A 14,190-nucleotide genomic window follows, 5' to 3' on the forward strand; every position below is an offset into this window, starting at 1 on the left:
AAATGACCAATTAAAGCATTTCATGCTTTTTTCCTTTAGCCAGTAGTTGTTCTAAGTAAATACAATGAACGGGCTATTTTGTGGTAGTCTAACCCTAACAACACATATATATATTTTTAAAGCAAAGCTTCATCATAACAAAATGTCATGACTTTTTGTAGTGCTGCACAATGAAAGAAATACATATGTATTCCAATACGGAACTGAGCATTGTTTGAGGCTGAAGCAATTCATCCTGGGCTATTCTCTGCTGTAGTGTCCAGCAAATTGCATGACCTCCTTGTTAGGCTTGACAACAGTTTTTTTGCCTAACAAAGGCCTCTGCAGTGCCAAGCAGCAGTGGAATGTCAGAATGAGCACATTTCACACACAGATGTGCAGCCATAATAGCCTGTAAGAAGATGCATGTGGCAGGGAGCAAAGGGTGGGGGCTGGGTGCTGAGAGCAGTGTGGTGCGTGAGTGTGTAGGTTGAGGGCCAGTGGGCGGGGGAGGCCAACAGTTAGCAGGAGGGACATGGCCCCACTGACCACATTTAATCAGCCCTTTGTAAACAATTCAACATTTTCATTGTTCTCTAAAAACTAATAAAGAGAAACAAGCACTTTTCATTCATCTTGAAGTAATTTTCTGTCAGGTTGGAGCCCCTTGTGGCCTCCAGCTCATGCAATGCTAGCTGTGTGATACAACAACTATTGCAATTTATTTTACAAACTCTGGTCATTCACATGTCAGTTAGTGTTCACCAAGCCGGCATCTGAAATTGTGCAGTTAACGAGTTTTACAACATTTCTATCAAGAGAAACTGTTTAGCATAACTGACTCTTAAGGAGTTATTATACCTCTAAAAATCCATTTTAAGGGGCATTATTTAAATAAAATAGAAAAACGGTTCACTGCCTTTTAAAGGGGCTACAAAAAAAGTCCATCAGCTCCAGTGCAGTAATCCTCAGCTTAAAGCACTCTTGAGAGTACTTCTGGGAATTGTCAGCATAATGAAATGTTTTGTGAAATGTCCAGATAGATTCCTCTACTCAACAATTTTACTGCACCATATTTATTTTCCTTCCAGTTTTTAAAGAAGTGAATTACTTTTTGAGAGGATGGCTCTATGTTGTATAGATTAACTGAGCACATTATTGCCCAGGTTGTAGCAGAAGTGATGGTTCTGTTTGCAGTGTCGTCTCTGTGCCTGTGTAGACAGGGGCTAAAAACGAAAGGCAGCTTTTCCCCCTCAGTGTTTTAGCTCCAAAGGGTTAAGTCACAATGAGGCTTATAGAGTTTCACATTTTCCTCGTGGCACGTTTTTCTCAGACTTTTAAACAACTTTGGTACACAATGGCACCTGTAAATACTTGCTTTAAATGTTACAAAATGGACTCTGTTTTCTTAATAAATAGATAATAAGTGCAGAAAAACCAGTACACATGTACATTGGCACATGCATGATTATGCATTTTGTTTGAATCTGGCCCATTTAAATAGGAGATGCTATTGCACATTTTACTTAAGAAGAATAGATTCCTCACATTAACTGAGATGACCAATGACCCCAAACCAGTTAATGGCTAGAGTCCATAATGGAGCACTATATAGCATAGTGGCAAGTTCATTTAGCATATTATATTACCTAACAGAAGTAGAAGTCACCACTTGTAAAGTAAATGGCTTAATGGTTCTTTCTACAATGAGCATGACCAGGAGAAAAATTACATTCTGCTGTAACGAGATATTCCATATCCTTAGGAGGTGTATCTATAACATGGCACATTTTCATCTTGCCACAAACGGTCCCCTAATTTCTTAGACTGATATTTGTGCACATGACTTTAATTTTCTGAGGGAGACAGGCAGGTGTTCTTGTGCCTGTTAGCTGTATCTGCCCATAAGAAGCACAGTAACATCCATGAACCAAATACAATTTGACATAATTCATGCCTTTATTACCTCCTACAGAATGATATTATTTCATGCTGTCACATTAATGTTTCCAGCACGATACTGTCATTTCTGGAAATTTTACCTCCTGAAGTTCAAATATTGAAGAATGGGTTTTAAAATCCTCTAACTGCCTTAGATTTGGGGAAAATACAACTTATTCCAAGGTCAGCTTTTTTATTCTGATATTTGCTGGCACTGTAGATAATGATCAATGGGCAAAGATCATATCTGAAAACTCTCACCTCTTCTTGACCGAAGAGCTTGACTCAATATATTGCCATTTTTGCAAATGATATTTTGTCACTTATCATGTTAAACTTTGCTACTGTTTGTTCCTCTAGTAATGTAGACTGAAGAGATGTTGACCAAAAATGTTTAAATGACTGAAACTTGAATCCATTTGATATAGTACTTAGATCTGTCCTAATACTCCAACATTCAAAATCAGTTAGGGTGGATGTAGTGTATAAGTTTCCTATTGCTGCCATAACAAACTACCACAAATTTAGTGGCTCAAAATAACATAAATTTACTATCTTATGGTTCTGTAGGTTAGAGGTCTCACTGAGTTAAAGATCACTGTTTGACTGGGCTGCATTCTATTTGGAGGCTCTGGGGAAAAATACTTTTCCTTGCCTCTCCTAGCATCTAGAGACTGCCTGCCTTCTTTGGCTCATGTCCCTTCCTCCAGTTTCAAGACTAGTGATGGTGAGTTGAATTATTCTCACATGGCATCTGTCTTACCCTCTTCCATTGTCACCTCTCCCTCCCTCCCTCATGACCCCCTGCCCTCCCTCTCTCCCTCTCTCCCTTCTTCTCTCTGTCTCTCTCTGTCTCTGTCTCTCTCTCTATCTCTCTGTCCCCAGCCAGAAAAACTTCTCTACCCTTGAGAACTCATATGATTAGATTGAGGCCACCCAGAAAATGAAGGATAATCTCCCTGTCTCAAGCTCTATACCCTTTATTATATCTACAACATCTCTTTACCATGCAAGATATCATATTCACAAGTTTGGGAGGAAAAAAAAAGATATCTTTGATGGGGTGGGGGGGAGCATTAGTCTATCTACCACATGGAATCTCTCAGAGTTCTTTCTAATGTCAATATTTGGAAATTAATAGCAGTCCCTAGCCTAGTAATTGCCAAACTTTTAAAATCATTCAGGAAAATAGTTTTAAAATTTTGAGTATGCACCCCAATATATGTATATTACCTTCTAAACTGTACTACTACTGTCTATATTAATATCATATATACTATTAGTAAAGATTTATTTCTTAGTATATAAATAAAGACATATCTTCTAATGTTTTTATTTGGGGGGGGTACCCCAGTGCATCATCTTGTATGCCCCTAGGTCTATATGCACCTTACTTTGGACAAGAAGGAAAAATGATGAAGGCTGGATTAATTTGTGTAAATGTAGCTCTTCAATTCTTGCATACATTTAAGACTTCAAGGTGAAGAAGGGAATGCAGACACTTTTTGGTGGTGTCCGATAGTTTTTGGAAGTGAAGAAGAAAGTTATTTATTTGCCTCACTTATACTGTTAATGACATTTGTAGTTATAGAGTGTAATAGTGTAGAATGTAACATGCCAAAAACTTTTCCTGAAAGTGGAGAGCTGCAAATTACAGAATTACAAGACAAATGCCATTTTTGTAAGGATAGAAAGAGATTGTTTACCAAAAGCTTTAGAATAAGGCTATATCTCATCAGAACATTTACTCATATCAGTGCACCTGAAAATCCCAAGAAGCCAATTGCTCAATGACCATTTTAAACACTAATAGAAAGGTCCTTGTGAAACTGAGCTGAAAGAAAAGGTTAAGTTCACTTTAAATCATATTTTTCAACTTTAAAAAACATCTAAATTACACCAGCCACACTTGATCTCCATGGCATGTAGGCTTATTACACTGTAGAAAAACCAGAAGTTTTAACAGAAGCCAACTCTGTAAGTTCCCTTGTGTTAAAATTTGAGATGTTTTCAGAGCAGTCACCCTCAAAAATGGGATCTTGCTAAGAGATGCTGACATACCTCTGAAATCAGAAAGAGTTTCTGCTGGCAAATAAAAGTAGGTTGCCATAAAAATGTACATCAATTAGGAAACAAGTCAATGAGTGTTTGCCAACTGCCATCAGTGTCCTGGAGGCAGTCTGGGCCATATATTTTTATTTGCCCCAGGCCACTTCCATTCTCTTCCTGAAAGGTGGACAGGTAGTCTTCTTAAATCCTTTGCTGGTAGTTTCCAGCAGTGATCTCAAAATGTAACTGGTAACATGTCAATGATTACTGTACAAAGAAGTTAAATGTTACGTCTAAATTTCCCCACTGAAACCCAATCCAGGGATTAGCAACAATAGGGAATCTGTTTTATTTGCATTTAATTTGTACCTTCACACTATTATCTCCCATGTTTTACTTTCAGGAAATGTGGTCTCAGGCTATTATAACCACATTTCATGCTGCTGTTGCACTGTTATTTGATATCTATGGTTGGAAATGACTTACTGAAAAAATAAAGCTAGCGTACTTTATTTTAATTATACCAGTGCAGTGTCTAAATAAAAAATGTACTTTATATTTAATGTGGAGCACAGATTAACAGTTTTATGGGACATAAAATCTATCTATATCATTTTCTATTTACACATCAGTTATATATCTTTCTCTCAGCTAAACAAATGCCTATGGTGTGAAAACGAGGAAGGAGAGCATCAAAGTTACAATCACACAGGCAGTAAATAACATCTTAATTGGTCTGGAATGCAGGAGTTTGATTTTTTTTTTCCGCTTGGTTTTTATTTATTGATCTCTATAGCTTATTTATCTTTATAGTGATTTGTACAAGTCTATCTCCTTTCCTCAATAAGCCAATCTATGGCGGTTTTATATTGCAAATCCCATCTGGGGAAACAGTCTAGAGAGAGAAGTTACAGTTGCTCCTGGAAAAGCCATAATTTAAAAGCTTTTTTAGAGGTAAGGGTAACTTCTCGGTTTTTACACTTTGTCTTCTGGAAAAAAGAAGGAAAGAAGAAATGCAGCTATTATGAAGTTGCCACTCAATGTATGTTCCAACAATTCTTTACTCTTCACTTGTTTGGCAGCAATAAGAAAACAGAAGAATTTTAGTGTACACTGGAAAATGTCTTTTAAATGTTCCTGTACATGATTTAGCTCCCAGTGAGGGTAGCAGACAGAAATAGATTGTGCATGTCTAATACATCATATGTAAACCCTAGAGTTTCTTCTGTATGCATTTCTACAGTTTCATTCCTAATATCTTTTTAAAATAGCACTTTAGTATAAAGTACACTTCAAATGACACATTATGCTCCATAGTACAGTTGAGAACTGGCAAATGGAACCATTCTCAGGAAAGCTGGTTGGTTAAACAAAAACAAAAAACTAACACTTTTTTCTAGTACATAGATATCCAAAGCTGAAGTTAACCCTGGAAAATTAGTGACTTTTTTCCCTCCTAAATCAATGATCCCCTTGTTTGTCAAATCAGTGCTTCTAGTGTTTGTCGTGATTCTGTTTGGTTGTCTTGATCTCACTGAATATTAGAAGAGTATTCTGCAAGATTTCCTCTGTCTATAGCTAAGGGAAAAACAAGTTTACAGATGGTGATGCTATACTTATGCTATGAAAGTGATACTTTGCAAAGTGATTCTATAAACATTCTCCCAAGAAGAGACTCTAATATCCCATTATCACCCTAATATAACCTTAACTGCCTTAAAATGAGCTAATGAAGATTTGGGGCAGGTCTTTTAGAGAATGCATTTGCATTTGACATAATTAGTGGTAGGCAGATCTTACTACATCCAGGGGGAATCTTGAGGCAACTGCTTGGTTGACTATTAGCGCTTAATTTCTGAATGTCAAATGCTGCACATCTTAATTTCTAGAGAATAAGCTCAATTGAACTTGCTCCCCAGTTATGCAAAAACTGCTCAGATAAAACCAAGTGGACACCAATGTAATGAATGTGGTTATTAAATTGTTTCAATTGAAAGAACCCTATTCTTACACCATCATAATGGGAACAATTTATCCCCACTGATCGGCCTCTCTCTCTCTCTCTCTCTCTCTCTCTCTCTCTCTCTCGCTCACTCTCTTCTTTTTCTTTGAGCTCCCTTTGATCTTGAAGCGTATTTCAGTGATATGTCCTATTGAAAAGCGAATCTGGGGCAATTTTAATGCTTTTGTACCTTACCAGTGCTCTATTTTTTCGCTGTTTAAAAATAGCTGTTAATTATAAGTGCAGTTTAAATGTCTCAAGTGACCCAGAAATGCAGGTTGGAATGAGACAGATTGTGTGTCTCATATAAAACAGATGTACTTTCGCAGAGTATTCTGAATTCAGCCTTCCCTCTGTATCCTCCTCTTGGGTTATTTCAATCAGGTATTGAGCTGGTCTAGCACTGTGCTATAAAATCCCACACATTTGAACAGGGAAAAAGAAAAGTGGATCTTTTTTTTTTTTTTTTTTGCACCACAAAGAAAAGCCTCTTTTGTATATCAGTCCCTACTATGTGGATAAATAAATATGGTGCTGTTGGTGTTAGATAATGGAACAACAGCCACTTTCCTGGCCAGGAAGACCATGTGATTTTCTAGAGCTCCACTCTGCCTGTCTTTTGGGTCAGGGGGCTTTGCGTTAAAAGAAATCGCAGTAGTGGTAAACATATCCCTTGAAGTCCTTCTTTAGTTTGATTCAATAGTGCCTGAGGACATATTAATCTGCTAGATTTCAAAGAACTTCGATTCTTCACCTGTTTCATAAACTTGTGTTTTTTGCTCCTTGCTAGCACTTAGACCCTGGAGATGGTCACGCTGCTTGCGCTGGTTTCAGGGACCAAGGCCTTAATAAGCCATGTGCTATCTCAGTAAAATCACATTATTTATTTAGTCACAGACTAAACAAATCTAGTACTTACCTAATTATGTGTGCTTGTGTGCAGTAGGTTGGAAGTTACTCCTGTTCGATGTAGTTCTAAAAAATGATTTCACGGTTGAGTTTAAGATGGTGTCCATTCCAATGATTTGATGAATTTTTTTCCAAGTTCTTTAAGATCTTAGGGACACATCCCAAAGCCACCTGAATTTAAACATTTGGATAGGGAAAGCATTCAAGAGCCAGCCCCTCCTGTACTTGATTCAGATCTCACAGTCCAATCTCTCTTGCTCTCAGGACAGAAACGTATCTCAAAGTAGAGAGAGGATGGTTTAAATGCACTGGCTCCCTATCTACTTCTAGCTAGAAATGCCCAACAGAGGAGTTCTTTATTCCATAGCAACGACATGGAACATATCCATGGCGTGGGCTTAAGGACTGATTCTTTAAGTTCTTTCTAGAAAACTTATAGACGTTTTAGACAAGTTCTAAATGCAGGCATTGATTTGAACATTTTTATAGTTGTTTTTCCAAATCTGTAATTTTAGCTTAATGAATTGATTCCAATACAATAATTCTAATTTGTCCAATAAGATTTAGTCCACTCAGATTAAGTCCACTTGTAATTTTATAAGTGACAGTCCAAAGCACTTGAGTTATGGTCTCGTGCCAAGCTGATAGTTTATTTTCAGGAAGAAGGGAAGGTATGGTCTCAGGTAAATTTAAGAGAGTCTATATCACAGAGTTGATGCTGAAAACAAACTCTGGAAAAAAATTCTTTAAATTCATGTCTTATAAAAATATTCTACTCACTGAGACACATTTATATTGCAATTGGAAGAGGAATGATAACACATTGATAGACACAATAAAAATAATACTATTTTTAAGCAGAGTAACTCTGAAAGTAGAGCTGTTGGGAAAGGCAATCTCCCGTACACAGCCTTTCGACCCCCATTCATTCATGTAAGAATGGGTGTTTGGCCTAGAACCTTCTTTAACAAGAGATAAAGAGTCTTTATAGCCTGTGCTGGACTGATCACTTTGTGTGGGCACATCTTTCCCTATTTCAGAATCAATGCATGTGCCTTTATTTTGCTTAAGCATGTGTGTCATATGGCACCTAGTCATCCTCACTGCTATAATCTGTCACCAGTGGGGAGATCCAGGGTCCTTTATTCTGTGGCACAAGAGATGTGTGTACAGGCCAATGGTTCTGTGGCTGCCAGGAGTGACCACTGACCACCATGGAAGCTGATCTTGCTGTTTCTTCTCTATATGAGACATCCAGTGCCTGACTGTGTTTCCCCTTGGCAACTTGGATACCAAGATGCAGTAAGCAGAAGTGTTCTGACTGCTCCTCCTGGTGACAGGCAACAGAAGCCACTTCTCAATAGGAACAAATTACTATATAAGGTATATGAGTTTGGAAATGTCTTTGATCCTTATTCTCTAACCAGGCTCTTGATAGAAGTGGAAAAGACTAATTTCAATCTGGAGATATTCATAGTTACTGATTATGGACATTCAGCAAGCATTGGGACTATGAAATCCAGGTCTGGATGAGAATCTGGATAGATGGTTGGTGTGGGTGAAACCTGGTTTTGAAAGGTGACCAGGTTGAATGGGGAAGTCCCAGTTCTGAAAGCCAGGTGTCAGGATTATCTGTGGAAACAACAAAAGAATGAGAATCAGCATGCAGTGAGCTGGAAGGCAGGTAGACATTTAAGAAAAAAGGAGCCTCTGATTCCAGATGTCCAAATGAGGAAGTAGTCCCAAATCAGGCAATTGCCAGCAACCAAGCACCTGGGGAGCTGAAGAGGAATGACCAAACAAGCATGAGCACAGGTATGAGGCCTCGGAAGCAGAAAGGGTTATGATGGATGAGGCAGATTTCTGACTTCAGGTGCCAGAAAAAGAGAGGGTCCTCAGTCAGCTATGCAGGTGGAGTGGACAGGGGAGGGAATCAGATGCTGGCTTTGCTGAGGTGAGGGCTGACTTCTGGCAGACAGACATTGAGGACTGGTGTGTCACAGGAGTCTGCAGTAACTTCTTACTAGCTTAATTCTCCTGGCCCTGGGCCTGTGTCCTCCAACTCCCTCAGAAATTTCCTAGTAATAATCTGGTTCAAGCATTTTCTCAAACAGGCCATCTCATATAAAGGAAAAAGGCCCAAGACATACATAAAGGCTCTGGGTGACGATGGGTGTTCTTAATTTTTTTCTCTTATTTGTATTCTCTACAGTGATCCTTTATTACCATTGTAAGAATTAAAAATATAAGTTTTATAACCTGGAAAAGTTACTTACACTTCAGAACTATAGTCCAGTTGTCTGTAAAATGTGAATAACAAAACTAAATGGTTATTATGCCCCTACTCTTCCATATAAGGAAAGGAATTTACCTTCCCTAAGAAAAACAGTGAAGGAAGAACTCTTCCATCTACTTCCTTTCTTACTTTTCCCTCTGGAACAAGGAATCATTTATTCATTGGGTAGTTTGCACAATCTCTCTCTCTCTTTCTGTCTCTTCTGCAGAATGCAGGCATCTTTTTTTTTTTTTCCTACTATGAACTGAGTTTACAGGAATAGGTCTTAACGCTTATGGTGGAAGCTTTCGTTTTGGGGGTATCCATTAAGAACCTCATTTGACAGCAAATCTGAGTCATGTTTTTCAAGTTCTGTTTTTCCGAATCAAAATTGACATTTTAATCTACCTTGGTGTGATCCTTGGGTCTTATTTCTTAATTGGATCCACACTCAGAGTGCCAGTAGGCAGCAATTGATACCAAGAAATAACACCACCTGCCTGTCCTTTAACAACCTCAAGGCTGTGAGGTTTGGAAATCATATGTGGAATGCCTAGCACTGTGCCTGGCAAGTAGTGATAATTCAATAAATGGAAGTTAATAATAATGATCATTGTCATGGTTGCTTTCTTACTATCATTGCTAGCTGTGGTCGTGAGGCATCATTATTCCTTTGGGTTGGCAAGACTTTTTCTTTCTTCTGTTTTCATCTGTTGTTATAGATGTTATAGACCAGTATACTCTCCAAAATCTATCCTTCCTACTGTATTACCACCACAGCTGTTTCTTTCCTTTGTCATTAAATAGCATTGTTCATCAGTGGATGCAGAGTACTTTTTCTGGTCTTCCCAGGGCTCTACAATGGTTTTAGGACTGTTTGGGGATGTAGAAGAGGAAAATATGGAGAAACTCTACCCTTGAACTAAGAAACAGGAGAGGAGGCTTGTAATGATCCCACTCTCCACCTGCCCAGGTCCTGCGCCAGCTAGCAGAACTTACTCCAGCCCTATTTAGGAGCACAATGAGTACTTGGCTCACTCGGCATTAATTTACCTCAGGCTGCCAGACCTCTTCTTCCCGAGAGCCCACCTATGGGCAGTGGATTCTTTCTTGTTCTACAGCCAAGCCATAGCTCCATGAGCAATGTCTCTCATTCTCTCTGCCCCATCATCCTTCTCAAGACAGGGATCTGCCCTTTGTGCCTGTGCTCCTGCCCTCCTGTATTGCCCCACTGTGCCTGTTTAGAGACTCTGTATAGTGGCACCTGCTGGCCTCATTCTCCTCCCTGCCTCTGGCCCACAGTCATCACCTGGCTGTCTTCCTCCTATCACCAGTAGTCAACCATGGCTCCAGTCACCTGACCCAATCCATTACACTCCCATTTTAGGAACCATGCCTAATTCCCACACTTTCCTTCTGACCTTATTTCCTCTGTTTCTCTTTATCCCTTAGGACACTCTACCACACTGGCGTCCTCAAGCAGCACCTTTACCACCATACCCCTCAGTCTGCACCAAATTTGCACTTGCTATCCCCCCAACCTGGAATACTCTTCCTCCAGAAAGTCACAAGGCTCACTCCATCATGCCTTTCAAGTATCCATTCAAATTCTACCCGTGCAGAGAGGCTACCCTTGACTGCCCCCAACCCTTGGCCATTCTTCATGTCTTTTCTCTGCTTTATCATTATTTATTTTCATTGTACCTTTAACTACTGGATCTTAGATTATATTTTCATTTGCTTGTTTGTTTATTAATTGTTTTCCCCTGCCACCCTCTTCCCCGTGTAAGCAAGCCCCACAAAAGCAGGATTTTCATCTATTTTGTTCCCTAGGTACAGAGCCTAGAGTAGTACCTGTCATACAGTAGATGTATGGTTAATTACCTACCCCTTTGACAACTCAATTCCATCACTCTTAATACCTTTAGCTGACTATTAATAAAATTAAATGTGTTAGGAATAAAAGAAAAAAATATTAATTTAAAAGTATAGATTTATAATCACTCCTGCAATTTTTGAAACCACTAAGGCTTTGAAAACCAAAAATTTTGTTTTTTTTTCTGGCAAATTCACCTAGTCAAAAGCCTGACCCGAGCTTGTACAGTCTAGGTATAATATTTATTTCACTTAAGGCAAATACTCATATATTTACTGCCTAAATAATAATGTGCTTGATTTCAGTGTGCTTCTCCAGACCCTGAATATAATATACAGTATAGGCATTATACTAACCTTAAAATCTGAGAAATTCTGAGTTGTGAATACATCTAGCCCTGAGGACTTCAGACAAGGTTGCTCAGACCAGCGTTTTCAATCTGTCCTCTTTGTTCCCTTCTAAAAAGAGTAAAGGAGGAGAGAGATAAGTAAGGAGGTGAGGAGAATCAGCACAGGGGTGAGCTGGGAAAGTAGTTTGGAGAATTTATGGAGAGAAAGGAGGGGAAGAGGACAGCTGCCTTTATGAGTAACTTTGGGTATGTTAAGGAGATTTTTAGGTGAGTCTTACTGTATGTTATGCAATACAATTCTGCTATGCTACTAACTCCAGACTTACAGTAAAAACTACCATTACTTTTTAGTGTTTTACGTACTTAGATTTTTATTTTGGATGCATCACTGTGCTTAGATCGAGTTCAAGGCACCTAATGTACTTCTAATAAATGTCCATGAACATTTATAAGAAATTGCATATCTGTTACTAGTTTTTACTGAAATGTGAAAACTTTAGTGTATTCCTGTTCTGAGAGTTTTTTTTTTCTTTTTAGAGCATAAGAATATGGATAGGAAGATTAATAAATTAATACATTAGATCTAAGATAGTGGGTAAATTTGGGTTAGTATTTAAATGTTACCTATTAAGCAGTGGTATTGGGTAGGTACTATGCCAGGAACTTTCACATAGGTCAAATTCTAAATTCTAAAGGAAACTGTTTCAATATTTATTTCCCCATTGTGTTTTAATAAAATGTTAGTATACTGGGCCATCCCCATATGTGATCTCTTGGCATGGAGTAGAATTAATTTTTTTTTTTTTTTTTTGCCATGCAATGGTTAATTTCCTATAGTAAAACATTAGGGTGATTGAATTTCCATTTTTCTTCTGGATATTTTGGAAATATGTAAACATAGCCTTAATCATGGATTGATGAGAAAATGTTTTAACATCGTGAATTAAAATTTTCTTACCGGTTAACATGATTAGATCTACCTTTGTATTACTTTGTGTGTTTCTAGTACTTTACAGTGTGGTCACAGGAATTGCAAAGCTTTGCTCCTTCAGGAGAGTATTTCCTGCCTTGCTCTTGAGCAGAGTGTTACTTTCTGGGAGTGAGGGTAAGAAGGGAAGGATTCGTGCTAGGAGAATTAGGTCCCTGCATGAACAATGAGAGATCAAACCATGTGAGTAGAGGAGCTAAAATGAAAAAAGTCAGATTTCCTGAAGCTGGTGGTGTCTTGACAATATTAGATAACTATTCTAAATTAACTTAAGTTAGTACATTGGAAAATACAAAAACTTGATACACTCATGGCAGGAACAGTATTGTTAATTTATATAATGTGACAAGAAAACTAGCATTTGGAAACAAATTGGCAATTATCAAAATAATTTTTGTATCTCCTTTCACTCTGTCTTGGGGAATTAGCTTTTGGGTATTGCCTAGGTAACAATATTTCAATTTCATTCAAAATGAACACTATTATGTTAGTAAAGATCAAATTTCATTAAATCTAGACACATAGTACTTTTCATTTTAAAAACTCAAAATCTTTTTCTTAAAGAATACCCAATATCACATTTACTAAAAATCATGTTAATAACAAAATCTTTTCCAAAATTTGATAATCAAAAATTACACTAAGTGCCTACTATGTGCCAGGTACTGTGCAAGGAGCTTTAAATATATTCTTTTAATTCTCACAACAGTCCTGAGAGAGAGGAATTATTAAAGCCATTGTACAGACATGGAAACTGAGATTCAGAGAGGCTAAGGAATATGTTCACTCAGATAGTCAGCAGCAGATTCAGGATTTGAACATGGGTGTGTCCGACTGCCAGAGCCTTTGTAATTTTCTGTAATACTGTTGGGGATGAACAAATTTTATTCTACCCTTCTAGGTTCTTTTGGCTGGTCTAATAAGTAAATCAACATGAGACAAATTAACAAGAGAAAATTGCCAAATTTAATTACATACCTATGTATGGCAACCCCACTTACGCGAGAGAGTCAGAGACCCCACTACATGAGAAGTTCAGAGACAGAGGGTTAAAATGAGGTATATATAGCATTTTTAGCTTAGGATGAGAGGAGATACCCCGGGCTTCAGCAGGGAGGAAGATCATTCACAGGACAATAAGAAGAGCAGATGTTCAGTTATTAGTAGTTTGCCCTGCCCTATACATAGGTCATAAAAAGTTATTTCTGGTAATAACTCTTCTTATGGGCAAGGCTCCCAATTTAGATTCTTTAAGAGAGAAGTAAAAGTGTCTCTTAGGCCTTCAGGGTCTTGATTGCCTCCAGATCAGAATAATCTGTGTGCTGAAGTATTATATCTTGGGGAGATTTGTTCTGAACCTCTTCAATACCATGCTGCCTTCTCACTCCATGTAAACAGATGATGGTAGCTCATAAGAGGCATTAGTGTGTTGAGCGGGTTCCAGGAAAAAAAAACGAACCCTAAATTCAGATAATGACAGAAAATGACAACCTATAAGATGTTCAACAACTTGTAATATATGAATAATGTTAGAAATATCTCATAAGAGTTAGAATGACTAACAGACACCTTGCAAAAGTTGCAGATACATTTTCTAAGAATTAATTATTTTTAGACTAAAAGAGTTCACATTTTTTTTCTTTTAGTACCTCCATTAGGCTTCTTATAAGACCACAGGTGTTCAGTAAAAGTGAACCAGATTGGAACTCTGAAGTTCGGTCAGTGAGAATAGATCTCTTATGCAGAAGTCAGCAATGATTCTTTAAGCAGAAGTGAGTAAGGGTGTAGTATATTCTTTTATTGCCACCTCCAATAGCATGAT

Source organism: Rousettus aegyptiacus, unplaced genomic scaffold (genome assembly GCF_014176215.1).
Source record: "Rousettus aegyptiacus isolate mRouAeg1 unplaced genomic scaffold, mRouAeg1.p scaffold_m13_p_8, whole genome shotgun sequence".
Classification (NCBI taxonomy): domain Eukaryota; kingdom Metazoa; phylum Chordata; class Mammalia; order Chiroptera; family Pteropodidae; genus Rousettus; species Rousettus aegyptiacus.